Source organism: Leptodactylus fuscus, chromosome 9 (genome assembly GCF_031893055.1).
Source record: "Leptodactylus fuscus isolate aLepFus1 chromosome 9, aLepFus1.hap2, whole genome shotgun sequence".
Taxonomy (NCBI): Eukaryota; Metazoa; Chordata; class Amphibia; order Anura; family Leptodactylidae; genus Leptodactylus; species Leptodactylus fuscus.
The window spans coordinates 70,595,160-70,610,372 of NC_134273.1; positions in this window are offsets into that span (position 1 = coordinate 70,595,160).

Below are 15,213 nucleotides of genomic sequence, written 5' to 3' on the forward strand. Positions count from 1 at the left end.
TAGTGACATAGCTACATTAAACCTGTCAATGTTTGCAGACTATAACTTGTAACCATTGTTCCTATCAGCCTTTACATGATCACACATGATAGTGTTAGACCTATATAACTCTGTCTGCGTGACAATGTCAGGAATCTGAATGGGAGAATTCCTGTGCACCATAGTTGGTACTGTAGGAGTATTATAGGTCCAAGGTCCATGATGCAGTAAGGAATATACAGCTAACAATGTATTTAAAAATGTAGTGCTCTTCTGTTTATGGCTGCTGCCTAGGTAGGCCTCATGCTGGGACTCCTAGAGTATTCCTTTGTGCCTATGAAAACCAGTCTAAAGGTGAAATGTAGGCTAACGCTGACGTACCCCACGTGTCCATAAGAGGGATGCGATCAGTCATCTAGGCCATCATAGCTGGTTATTTATACCATATACTCCATTGTGAGATTATTGATCATTTAAGCACAAGGTGTCAAATATATCTCTAGATAAGCTAGAAGGGACAACCATCATCGCCAACAACAATAAGCAAGTTACTAAAACTTTTATTTATGTATGTATTTAAGTTGTGTCCAACATATCTCATGCCATTGGGATTGCTGGGAAGATGATGGTGTCATTGTATTCAGCATATTCTCTGTGATGTTCTGCTTGTTCTTTCTAGGTAAATTAGATGACAAAGAAGTGAGGACTTTTACTGTTTCTTCTCATAAACTCATGAGTGACACCTGAAGGTACCTAACAATATTGGAGTGGAGGTTGTCACAATCTTTTGTCCGGGGCCCCCTACCTTATGCCTACAATAAATTCTTGATAGTGATGATTACGGGGGTTAAGGAGTTTAATCCCCCTTAGTGTGGTTAGTGTAATCTGTGGGTCTCCTTGGTTTATGGGCCATATGGACACTGCAATCTCTATACTGATGCCAGTGCTTATGGGCCCTGGTGCAACTGCACCCTCTGCACCTCCTCAAGTTACACTTCTAAGTGGTGGTGTTTTCTGCAAAAAAAGTGTAAAGCAAAAAATAGAAAGTGGAAAAAAGAAGCGTCACTCAGAATAACTGAACATTACATCTTCTGCCTCTTTAGCAAGGTAAAGCACATGGAGGCATGCCTAAAAAATAGCACATGGGCGACGGCCGTTTCACATATCCACGCTTCTTCCAACCCCAGTTCTCCATACTAGCATCACCATCTCCTATAAATCTTAGTGCCTACATGTGCTTTGACGAAATTTGTCTACGGGATCATGTGACCTTTTTTTGTTGCTAAGGCAATGCGTTCTCTCGTCATTAGCCTACCCCACATGGAGAATGTATGGACCGGACTGACGTGATCCGTGTTGGCATGGCGATGAAATACACCACAGCAATAAAATAATACATCAAATACAAACAGAATTTATTATTAAGTATTTCTATAGGAACACACTAGGATCAGTACAATCATTCAGGCCCAGAGGTCCAAGTGTATTTGTCTTTATAATTAGAGATGAGCAAGGAGTTAAATACTCGATATTAGTTTCGAGTAGCCCCTCAATATTCGACTACTTGAATTGAATATCGAATCCTATTATACTCTATGGGGGAAAAATGCTCGTTTCAGGGGTAGGCAATGTTCGATCAAATTATACTTACCAAGTCCACGAGTGAGGGTCGGGCTGGATCCTCCGAGCAGTCTTCTCCGTGCAGCTTCCCCACGGCGTCTTACGGCTCTTCATTCACTCTGCCAGGCATCGGGTCTGGGCAGAGCCGACTGTGCATGTCCGCACTACAAGAAAATGGCCGCTTACAGTCAAAGCGGCCATTTTCTTGTAGCGCGACCATGCGCAGGCCCGATGCCTGACAGAGTGAATTCAGAGCCGGAAGACGCCGCAGGGAAGCTGCACGGAGAAGACTTCTAAAGGTAGGAGAAGAACCAGCGTTGATTGGCTGACTGTATAGCATTCAGCCAATCAACGCTGGTTCTGCATCGAATTTTTCCATTCGAATAGCGAGTGGTACTCGATCGAGTACGAGTATTTCGAATACCGTAGTATTTGATCGAATACCTACTCAATTGAATACTACTCGCTCATCTCTATTTATAATCCATTTCGCTTCAACAACTCTTTATGCCTCCCCCCCCATATTTAAAGGATAATAATTTCTTGGCCAAATAAACATATGATATTACAATCACTATTTTGTTTTTCATAGATGTGTTCTATAAGTCTGGGGCAAACTGAGCCTAAGGGCTAGTTCGCATGGGGCACGGAATGGCGGATTTTGGTCCTGATTGTGACGCGGGAAGCTGCGTCAGAATAGGACCAAAATGCACCTGCCGCAACTGTCGCGGCAACTGTCACGGCGTCCGATAGACGCGGCTTCCCGCTCCGGTGTAGGCCCAAATCCGTGGCAAATTCCTCTGTTTGAATAGACCCTTACTGTCCAAGTTTTTTGACTTAGACATCAAAATTTATTCTGCATATTTGTCAAACAATGACAACTCCCACATTTGAAGTTCCCTTTGGGAGTTTTTTTTTTTATTAAGCCAAGTATCTTCTCTTTTCATTCCTTTAAACTGAGTCCTAACCAATGTATCTTTTAAAGATTTTACTTTGCCTAAATGTTGCACATGGTTGTCGTATCGCTTCTTCATGTAGCATAGGGTCTCTTTCAATTATGTGCCAATTATTTCTAATGAGACTTTTTATTTTATCTGCCATCACATTGAACTTAAAAGAAAATATGAGCCGCCTATCCCTTTCTTTTTTCCGTTTACCCATCAAAGAGTTCCTGTCTACCTTATTAACCCTTTCCAAGGCCTTATCTAACAAGTAAGTTTTAGTCTTAACAATTAGCAGTCTTAGTATGACTTGGATTGTTACTTTGGTGATGTAAATAAGTAATAGTTGCTGAAGACTTTCTAAAGGACAAAGTCCCCAGGGCAGGGGTAGGAAACCTTTCTCTGCTAGCATATTCATGCTATCAGAAAAAGGAACCCATTCATGTCAATGGGAGGCTTTTTTTTTCAGCGCTAAAATTCCACACCAAATTCCTCACCATTTTCCTCCATGTGAATGGATCCTTCAGGTGGATTCTGCCTGCAAAAACCAACGCAGTCAATGGGAGGTGGAAAATCCATGTCGCGGATTTGGCAAAAACAGCACGGAAAAACTGCTACATTGTGCTGGAGGAAAAAAACAAAAACTAAAAAAGCCTCAAAAAACGCTTCAAAAAACCATTTCCTAATTCCTGAAGCAGATTTTTTCCTCACCAAAAAACTCAGTGTGAATGAACCCTTAGGCTGAGTTCAAACGGGTTTTTTTTTAGTCCGGAATTTGATGCGGAGGCTGCTTCAGATTCTGGACAAAAAAACGGCTAGCCGCCCATTGCGGCCCTTGCGCACGGTATCATGTCCTTTAGCAGCCCCTGCACAATGGTATTATGTCCCATAGCTGCGCCTGCACACAGTATTATGTCCCATAGTGGCCCCTGCACACAGTATTATGTCCCATAGTGGCCCCTGCACACAGTATTATGTATATGGTGGTGCATGCAAATGGTATTGTCACATAGTGTCACCTGTACGCAGTATTATGCCCCATAAAGACCTTATCATGTCCCATAGTGGACTTTGCACACAGTATCATGTCCTATAGCAGCCCCTGCACACAGTATTATGTCCCTTAGCGGCCTCTGCACACAGTATTATGTCCCATAGTGGCCCCTGTACACAGTTTTATGTCCCATAGCAGCCCCTGTACACAGTATTATGTCCCATAGTGGCCCCTCCATACAGTATAATGTTCTAACTTTAATAAAATTCCAATTTGTGCCACTCATTAGCTATTAATATTACCAGGGCCCCCTGGAGACTACCCCAACACTGGCTACCTCAGGTGTCCCAATATGGCTCACAAAGTCCCACTACCGTGGCCAACTAATTAACCCCCCTCAACATTTTCCAACCTGTCTAAAGTCAAAATCATAAAGTCACCTTTTCATGGAATTCCTGTTTTTATCACCAGCAAACCTATAGTATTTCAAGCATAAAATCCCTCCTTTAATGAATGCGCATTCTAACCTTTGTACTGAATTGTGTAAAATTTGGTCTTTTCTTCTGTTAGTTTAGCTGCCTTACATTCAGGAAGTGGTCACATCAGCTAAAGCCACAGATCTCTGCTTGAAGAAGGACAGGATAGAAAAAATTTAAATAACACAGCATTGACAAACGCTTCCTTATTTATCTTCCTTCAAGGAAGCGCAAGCAAAGGAAAGCTTTCATGTTATTGTCCTATAAATAATATGTAGCATCTGATGCAGCCAAGGGGCTCGTGCCCTTTTACAGTACAATTATATTCATTTTATAGAAATAGTCATTAGATCTGCCATCTGTTTTCAATGTATGTACAGAAATCTAAGAGTACACTAGATTGAGCCTTTTGGCTGCCTAAGGCAAAAATCGAATTGGTGCACAGTACACCTCTCCCAAACACTCATTCCATGCAAGTGAATAGGATTAACATGTATTCTGTTGTCAGATGCTGGAGCCTGTGCAGGATGCCAGTTTATGCATGTCCTCCATTTTGGATTCCTTGCAGGGCTATGCCTGTAGCCATCTCAGATTCCTCTTTGATCTGTCCAGATAGCTCATCCCCCTCTCAGAAGCCATAATGACATGCGATCTTATTGTTCCTTATCCAATAGCCGTGAACTGTTACAACTTTACTCAATCATGTTATGCTAATTATACTAGTCCAACCTGTTTTTTGTCTATACAATGCATTTAAAATACCTTTTTCCCACCATTAAAGCAAAACCCACTATATACACAATAGGTGTGGGTGTTACGCTAAGACGGGTTATATACCAATTGCATTAATTGGACTTCCATATGGTGATACGTAGTGTAAATTGCACTCACAAGACAAATACTCAGATAAATCAGGTAATAAGTGGTGCAGTCTTTATGGATTTTTTTGGTCACTACCACTTATATGGACAATCGGGGACGTGTGCACAATCCATAACACTCATACGGATAATCACTAAGGTTCCATTCACACGGAGTAAACACCTGCTGATTTTGGCAAAATACACATGTAAAAATAAGACTCCTATTGACTTCAATGACATTTTACACATGTTTTTTTACACGTGTAAAAAAATGTCATTGAAGTCAATGGGAGTCTTATTTTTACACGCGTATTTTGCCAAAATGAGCGTGCGTTTATTCCGTGTGAGTGGACCCTAACACTCCTATAGACTATACAGTCACTAACACTCACACCTGTGTTTATTAAGACTCTTAGGACTGGAAAGTATAATGATCAGCAGGGTGTGAACCCGCTGTTACTAAACTGACTTAGGTTAGAGCCATTCCTAAGAGTGGTGTCATAGGGGACTCCCTGTTTCATACCGTTTAACCCACATATGGGGATATGGACTTCACTACACTTACTTCTACTTGGAATGGTTTTGGCGTTGGTAACAGCCACCTAAGCAGGTCAAGGGACTTTGATGTGAAACATCAGAGCATCAGGGGTCGAGCATGAGAGAGTAGTCTGGGTACAAGCCAAAGGTCAGTGAGTTCTAGCAATGTCAGTAACAGAGGGGAGATTAAGTCATTTGTGGTCAGGAGCAATAGACAGGGGCTATCACAGATCAGATCTGAAAAGGAAAGCTGGTGATTTGTGCACTTGAAAAAAGGGTGGTTCACCACCCGAAACGCGTTGTGCTGTACTGTATTTTATCCTATTAAAGCTGGTCCCAATGACACGTTTGTTTCCTGCTCCCCGCTTCATATGCACGACCTCAGAGCGCGGATCCTTGTCTCCGTTTTTTTCTTCTGTTCAACAGTTCTTCTACAGACCCCAATACTCCTATGCAGACACAATGCCATGAATGACTCCTACTCCAACTACAATTTTCAATGCCAGTCAAAACACTACCTATGCCAACCACAATGCGCCCAAAGCAAATTCTATGCTCCCAAATTTTCTTGGAGATTGAATCTGTTCAGAGACTCCTTGTCTGTATAAGATTGCCAGACAAAAAAGATCTAAAAGCCAGACTTTTTGTCAGGGGATTTTAATTAAAAAGAATGGACACCTGATGGCTCCCATTATAGTCAGTGTGGCCCCTTGGGCTATGTTGGTGTCTGCTATTTTAGTAGTCCGTTAGTCCACTCTTCTGGTTCTCTGACGGACCAGTATAATGGATACCCAATACTAGTGTGCACCTAATATAGCACATGGATAGGTCTTACTGGCTTTTCCTATATGAATCACTCTTTGTCTCACAGATAACACATCACGGTCCAATTTAGAGGTGGTGATTGATGTCCTGAAATTTCTCACCCTAATGTGTCCTGTTATAGCCCTAGCACCATGAGAAGACTCCTGTGCTTACAAGGACAGTCCCAAAACTCATCCTGTGGATACCCTAGAGAAGTGATGGCGAACCTATGGCACGCGTGCCAGAGAGGGCACGCAGAGCCCTCCATGCTGGCACGCGTGCGGTCGCCCGGATCGCTCACCAACAGGGAATCCGGTACAGGATTCCCCGTTGATGAGCGATCACTGCCTTCAGTTGTATGTGCAAATGCACATACAGCTGAAAGCTGTCAGGGTAGGCCGCGGATCGCGCGACCGCGGCCTACACTGGCTGCAGAGTTTGACCTCTGCCCCGACGCGGGCGCGATGACGTCATCAGCGCCGCCAGTGACAAGAAGGTGGATGCCGGCGGCTCTTCAGGGGTGAGTATGAGAGTGGCTCACTGTGTATATGATGTTGGGGGGAGCGCTTATAATACTTGGTGGGGTGTATGATACTGGGGGGGAGTGTATAATACTGGGGGGGCTTATAATACTGGGTGGGGTGTATAATACTGGGGGGAGTGTATAATACTGGGGGGAGTGTATAATACTGAGGGGGCTTATAATACTGGGGGGAGTGTATAATACTGGGGGGGCTTATAATACTGGGTGGGGTGTATAATACTGGGGGGAGTGTATAATACTGGGGGGAGTGTATAATACTGAGGGGGCTTATAATACTGGGGGGAATGTATAATACTGGGGTGGCTTATAATACTGGGGGGTGTACTAAAGAGCATATAATACTGGGGGGGGGCCTATTTATAAGAACACAATACTGTGTGTGGATGCCACTGTGGAGCATATAATCCTGTGGGGGGGGGGACACCTACTGCGGAGCATATAACACTGGGGGGCTACTGTGGTACTGTGGAGAATATAATATTGTGTGGTGGGCCCACTGCAGAGCATATAATACTGTCTGGGGTCCCCTCACTATTTATATCACACAGTATCTGTTTTATAGCAGACGTGATATTAGTACAGGATGTAAGAATATTACATGGTAACTATAAAACAGATCCTGTGCGATGTAAATAGTGAAAATTAATTGTTCAAAGTACCAAATGCCGAGACCTTTACATTTCAGTACAACGTTGTTTGTATTATTGAAAGCTCTGTAAAGCCCCACATGACTGTAATTTTTGGTCAGTAACTGTCCGCAATTGTGGATCCGCATAGTATTAAGTCTATATTGTCGTGTTGGCACTCCGCGAAAATTTTGTGGGTTTTGGGTTGCAGTTTGGGCACTCGGTCTCTAAAAGGTTCGCCATCACTGCCCTAGAGTGTGCAGTTTTGGGCAAATTCCAAATACCTCCTTTTATGTAGCATTTTTAGAAGTATTGGTTGTTTTATCAATATAAACACATTTTAAAGGGGTTGTCCATTAATTAAAATAATATTACATTGATGCATAATGTAAAAATAGATCTGTTTTTGATCTTGCACTTTAAAAAGATACAGTAGCTTCTTACTAATTTCCCCATGTGTCTAACTTGGTTAAGAAAGCTGTTGGAACTGTCCTGCCGCAGCCCTGCAGTATGGCCTCTTGCACCCAACCATATGCATTGTATGGTTCAATTAAAGGGGAAAGGATGACAGACAGATTTATATCCATGTGTCATCCATGTTTTCTCTGACCTTGAAAACTACATTTCCCATGATTCATCTGCCTGCTCTCACTCTCCACTGCTCACAGCGGGTGAAGGTGAGCTTGCAAACGAAACATCACAGCATCATGTAACCTTGGATGTGGGAGTGATTTATAACCTGATTTTATTGCAGGGGAGAGTGGAGAAGGGAGGGGTACACAGAGAGTGAGAGCAGCAGATGAATCATGGGAAATGTAATTTATCCACAGGTTCACTAGTAGTGAAACAAGGAGCAGCAAGTAAAATAAACTCAAGCAAAGGCAGAACAGAGAGTATTTAGCACTGTTGTGGATGAATTTGCAGATATTTTTTGGAAGCTGGATAACCCCTTTAACTTTTTTTTTTTTTTTTTTTGGGGGGGGGGGATGGAAAACAAAAATAGCAATTCTACCCTTGTGTTTGTTGTTTACTCTGCATGGTGAATAAATAGCATCTTAACTTTATTCTGCTGGTCACTATGATATATTATGATATATATTTTTTCACATATCTTTTTATGACTTGTTTGTTTATAAGCAAACCATAGAAGCCTACATAGTGCCAATAGCACAGCAATTGTAGGATTGCAATCCCTAAACAAAGGGGCATAAAATGCATTGAGGAGTGAGACTTTGTATCCATTAAGTTAAACATAGCTAAACAATGATAGCAGCTAAATGGGAGCGTTTTATAAGTCACACAAGCATAGAAAGAGCAACAAATAGAGATATTTAAGCATGGCTCATTGAGGAAGACTGTTCCCAAACTGAGACCCTAGGGCTGACTGAACAGTAACAAGGTATGATGGGACTCGAGAGTAATAAGCAATGTTTACAGGGCGAACTCTTACAGGGCACAGGCAGCCTATAGACAGTCACTCACCCTGGTTCTAAGAGTTTCCAACTGACATCTATCATTTCAAGTATCCCAAAGAGCCTCTTAGCTTTTCTGTATGGAAACATTGCGTGCATTTAAATGGTATGACAAGGTCTATGATTTCCTGTCTGGTTAAATGAGTTACAATAAATGATTTCCATTTGCTAAAAACCTTCTCTGCTGGATTTAGTTTGAGCCTAATAGTTTCTAGTCTATCCATTTGTATCATATATTGCAGTCGTGCAGTAATTTCCCCCATGGTAGTGACTGAGAGAGACAGACAGAGGGTTTTGGAAGCTTAACAGTATCTTTCCATCTCAACCCAAGTGTTTTCTGCATCCAGTGCTGGTCAGTGCTACTCTATGATGTCCATTATAACCCTCCTGCTGCTGCTTGTGAGGGAGCTGGTGTGGGAGAACGAGATATGGAGCAGATTCTTATCATGTTCGGTGCCCAATGTATGGGAGACATCATCCCAGTCACTCTCTACTCTCCAGCTCTGAAAGGTTACATTTTAACTTTTTATCCCACTATATACAGAAGGGAGGCAGTTATCATACACCCACTGGATAGTAAGGCTAAGTTCACATCTGCGTCGGAGTCTCCGTTGACGAGTCCATCTCAGTGTCCACCTGAAAATTGACATTTTTCCACCACCGAAATACACCCGATTATAGTCAATGGGGTCTGTTGTACTCCACATGTTACTGGTGTTTTAGCAGTCCATGACAAGGGACCCAAACAACAGAGAGGCAATGCTAGTGTGAACCTAGTGTAAGAAAGAGGAGGAAGGATAGAACTGGGCGCAAGGAGAAGATAAGACAAGAATAAGTTTCATTCAGAGACAAAATAATACAAAGAGAAAGGCGAAGATAAAAGGAGGAAATGCTGGAATATCTTTATTATTTTTGTGCTATTTCTTGCATTTAGAGTTTCTTTTATATCGGTGGTCCTATCAGGATAACTTCTGTCTATATACCATATTAGGGAGCATTCACACTACCGTCGGTGTCCGACAGGTAGTGTCCGCTGCTAATGTCCATTCAAAATCTTGCACAGACATTAGCAGCGGACACTAGCTGTGTCCGTGACATTTTTCATTCATTTAAATGGAGATCGGGTGCGTTCTTTTGCACTCCGTGCCTGTCCTTAACCCCTTCCCGACATGCGCCGTAATAGTACGGCGCATGTCGGGTCTGTAACTATGGCGACCGCCCGGGAGCCGGGCGGCCGCCATAGCCGCCGGGTGTCTACTGCTTTAAGCAGTAGACAACCGGCTCTAATGCCTCCGATCGGTCCCCGGACCGATCGGAGGCATTAACCCCTCCGGCGTCACGGTCAAAGGCGCCGGAGGCGCCATTTTCCCGGCGGCGCATGGGCGCCGCCATTTTGGCAGGGATCGCCGGCTCCTGGAGCATGATCCAGGGCTGACGTCCCGTTGCCATGACAGCCGGGAGCCTTGTACAGGCTCCCAGGCTTGTCTGCAAAGCCTCTCTTTTGCAGGCTGGTCTATGCAGCCTGCAAAAGAAAGGATGCTTTTTTTGCAATGCATTGCAATGCATTAGCATTGTAATGCATTGCATTAGTGATCAGACCCCCTGGGGTTCAACACCCCTAGGGGGTCTAATAAATGCAAAAAAAATTTTTTTAAAAAAAGTTAAAAAAATATAAAAAAATATAAAAAGAATTAAAAGTTCAAATCACCCCCCTTACCCTAGAACACATATAAAAGTAGTTAAAAACTGTGAAACATATACATGTTAGGTATCCCCGTGTCCGAAATCGCCCGCTCTACAAATCTATAAAAATATTTTTCCTGTTCGGTAAATGCCGTAGCGGTAAAAATAGTCGAAAGTGCCAAACCGCCGTTTTTTCACTGTTTTGATTCTGATAAAAATTTGAATAAAAAGTGATCAAAGCAATAACATTTCCCGAAAATGGTAGAACTAAAAAGTACACCCGACCCCGCAAAAAAAGACGCCCTATGCATCCCTGTACACTTACGTATAAAAAAGTTACGGCCGTCGGAATATGGCGACTTTTAGAAAAAAAAATTTTTAACACAGTTTTGGAATTTTTTTTAGGGGTCAAAATGTAAATAAAACCATATAAATTTGGTATCCCTGGAACCGTACCGAAACACAGAATATAGGGGACATGTCATTTTGGCTGCACAGTGAACGCCGTAAAACCAAAGCCCGTAAGAAAGTCGCAGAAATGCATTTTTTTTCCTGCTTCCGAGTACATTATATAGAATAATTAATGGTAGCATCATGAAGAAAAATTTGTCCCGCAAAAATTAAGACCTCATATGGCTCTGGGAGCAGAGAAATAAAAAAGTTATAGGGTTTAGAAGGAGGGGAGTCAAAAACGAAAAACGAAAATCAAAAAATGCCATCGGCGGGAAGGGGTTAAGTGTCCGTTCCTAAAGATGTCCGACTTTTCAAGCGGACAGAAAAAACCTACATGTAGGTTTTTGCTGTCCGCTTGAAAAGTTGGACATCTTTGGGAACAGACACTTAAGGACAGGCACGGAGTGCAAAAGAACGCACCCTATCTCCATTTAAATGAATGGACACAGCTAGTGTCCGCTCCTAATGTCCGCACAAGATTTTGAACGGACATTAGCAGCAGACACTAGCTGTCGGACACCGACGGTAGTGTGAATGCCCCCTTAGAGGACATATGGACATCACAGAGGGGGTGTTAGTCTATGAGCTGGAGGGTAAACAAGAACAATAGACCTTTCTAATGTACCTTTAACACAATGTCACTAACAAGCGGCAGCTTTTGCTCTGGTAGGCAGTGTTGGGAGTCACTTTGAGTATTCTGGATATAAATGATTTTCATTTTAAGGCATTGTGGTGTGTATATACAGATCTCATGCATTTGGAGGACGGTCAAAGATTACAGTGCAGAAAATGTTTCCAATAGGCAATACAGCACTTTGTGAATACAGCTTCAGAAAGCAAAAAAAATAAAAAATGCCCCAACATAATCCAGATAATACCTAGTAAAATAAAATACCTCTGAATAAATAGTATGTTCTTTTACGAGCAGAAATAGTACACCACATCCATACTGAGCTATTTGCTAAATCATCTTAACTGGGACTAGAGTGTAAGACTTTCAAGGGAATTTAGACCGGAAGCTCAGCTGTGGTTCTTATAACATGCCTATCATTCTTTTATTGTAAGAACTGAATCCAAGACGTATGATCCAGATTTTAGTACACAAGAGAGCTCTCCAAATGTCCAGGCTCTGTTCACACTAGTGTTATGGTTTCTGATAGCTATGCCTGACAAATCCTGATGGCCCTCATTAAGAAGGTTCATCAGGTATTTATTAGACTCTGTTTACACAAGTGGGATTGCTGACATCAGCCTAAGAACACCAATGTAAACAGAGCTGTACAATCACCACCCATGTCAGTCAGTCTCTCCCTGCAAACGTATCACTAGTGCATGTATTTAGTATGTGGTTAGCCTGTGCACATATCAGTTTATATCTTGTGTTAGGGAATAGCCATGTACCAAATACAAATGATGAACATGGCTGCAGATTTGCTAATACTGTCTGCAAAATTTCTGTGAAAAGTGCTGCGGGGAAAAAACACAATGCGTTTCTGCTGCATTTTTTCTTGCAACAATTTTTTGCTGCATCCTGCTACATGGGACCTTAGCCTTAAAAGCAAAATGGAGCAAGAAAACCATGTGAAAAAACCGCAGCAAAATCTGCAACAGAAAAAGCTGCATTTCCTCAACGTGGGGCCTAAGGTTAAGGCCCCATGGGCCAGAAACACAGAGCTAAAGTGCTGCGGGAATAACCGTGATGTGAACACATCGTGGTTCTTCCCACAGCGCTTTGAACAGAAAGTTCACAGAATCTTCCACCGCGGACTTTCTGTTACAATTATATCTACGGGAAAGCCACCAGCGTTTCCGTAGATATAATTGACATGCTGCGATTTTCAAAACCGTAACGGTTTTGGAAATCGCAGAGTGTCAGCACTGCAATTTTTTCTACAAAGTGGGGATTGGATTCGCATGAATCCCATCCACTTTGCAAGTACTGTACAATGCCACAATTTTTCCCGCGTTGGAAATCGCGGCGTCTCCAGCCCGTGGGGCCCGGTCTAAAACTCCTCAATGGTTCTTATTAGAGATGAGCGAACACTGTTCGGATCAGCCGATCCGAACAGCACGCACCCATAGAAATGAATGGAAGCACCTGGCACGTACACTTTGCCGGCGGCCGGTCGCCGTGCCAGGTGCTTCCATTCATTTCTATGGGTGCATGCTGTTCGGATCGGCTGATCCAAACAGTGTTCTCTCATCTCTAGTTCTTATGCCATTTACCTGTAGTCATCACACTGCTGAAATCCTCATTGTCACACCACAGAACCTTATGATAAAACTTGTGTTTTTTGTAGCACACAAAAATGTGTCCTGGTAAGATCTGACATTTCATCTCAGCTACAAAAGCAGATTTGAAGAGTTATTTCTTGCATCGATTTTGGGGTACTCATGACAACTGGCTGTTACCCAGGATCTCAACGTCAAGTGGTCACACCTACTTACATCTACAGAAGAACAGGTAAGTATCCATTTTGGAGGGAGGTGTGCATCCTCCTTTTGGAAAGAGGCTTTTTTCATACTATTCCAGAGGATCACTTTAATATTCTAAATATATGTCTGTATCAAAAGTTGTAGCAACAGCGACAGCTGTAGGCTAGAAAGGGAACAGCACAATAATTGTAATAATTCTATCAAATTTCTGCTCTGGAAAATGAAATATAGTCAGTCATCAACTCCGACCTTCTTAAACCAATCCCACTGTTAGACTACTCAGGTCCTCCTGAATCCATAGCTTTTCCCCTTCCTTTTCAGAGGCTCTGTTCCTGAGATATTAATTTTTTTTTCAAATATACAGATGAGCACTTTGGAGCACCGAAGGCATCAATACTGCACTCATTGCTCCAAAAAGTCACTCCTCTTGTACACAGGATTGCCCCCCATCCCCCGTCTCACCTCTGACTGATTGGGACAAAGAGCTTTGCTTAGATCTGGCCTGACCCTGTGTTCTCATGTTCAGTAGGATCCAGGCCACCAACAGCACAGGGCAGCACTCCAGACCTCACCACACAGGGACTGTCCTGCAATATCAAAGGTATGGGGGTGGCAGGACCAACCCGAAAAGGGGAAAGTTTTCACTTTGGGGGGTTTGCTGACATGTAGCAATGCCTGCGAACAGATTGGAGTTTGATCTTGGGCATTAGGTCCAGGTCTCTGCTGTACATGTTCTGCAGTGTGTGGATAGGATAGTCAGGATACCATCTACTTTGCAGCGTTTTCGCTACGTGAGGTTCCAGCCTTAGGCTAAAGCCCCACGGGCTGTAAATGCAGTGCTAAAGCGCTGAGGGGAGAACCGCTGCGGGAACACATTGCGGTTCTTCCCACAACGCTTTGAAGAGAAAGTTCATGGAGTTTTCCTCTGCGGACTTTCTCTTACCATTATATCTACGGGAAAGCCGCTGGGGTTTCCGTAGATATAATTGACATGCTGCGATTTCCAAAACTGCAACGGTTTTGGAAATCGCAGCATGTCCGCGCTGCGATTTCTTCCGTAAAGTGGGGATTGGATTCACATGAATTCCATCCACATTGCAGATACTGTATAATGCCGCGATTTTTCCCACGGTGTCTCCGCCGTGGGCAAATCGCGGCGTTTCCGGCCCGTGGGGCCCCGGTCTTAAAGAGATTTTCCCAGTTCATAAAAGTGGCCTATGCTTAAAGGGAAAAAGGCAAGCCTCTTTTATTGATGTTACACAAACCACATCAGCAGGATATGACAGACTCCGCCGCCTCCATCTTCTTCAGGAACTGCCTCTCTGCGCGTCTTCTTCCGGAGCTGGGTTCAAACTCCTAGGCCTCGGGCAGATCAGACTGCCCATGTCCATGGCCACAAGAAAAATGGCCACTTAGCCATTCCTGAGGCTGTTCCTGAAGAAGATTGAGGCGTCGCTGGAGAGTTCTCTCGCAGCATTGGGGACGGCCCCAGTGCTGTTTGAGCGCTGAGGACCGCCCCCAGTGCAGCGGGAGAACTCATTTGCATACCGATGAAAACCGGGATTTATACCAAATGGCGGCGCGGAGAAGACATCTAAAGGTAGGAGAAGAATAGCCTTTCTTAAGGCTATTCCTACGTGTTATCAAGAAAAGATGTGATTTTAATGGTAGAATTTTACAGTCCCAGTAAAGTGGATTCTAGCAAATCCCATCCACACGTTGCATAAAAATACTCACAACGGAAATGCTGTGATTTCCAAAAACCTTGCGCTCTTGGAAATCGCA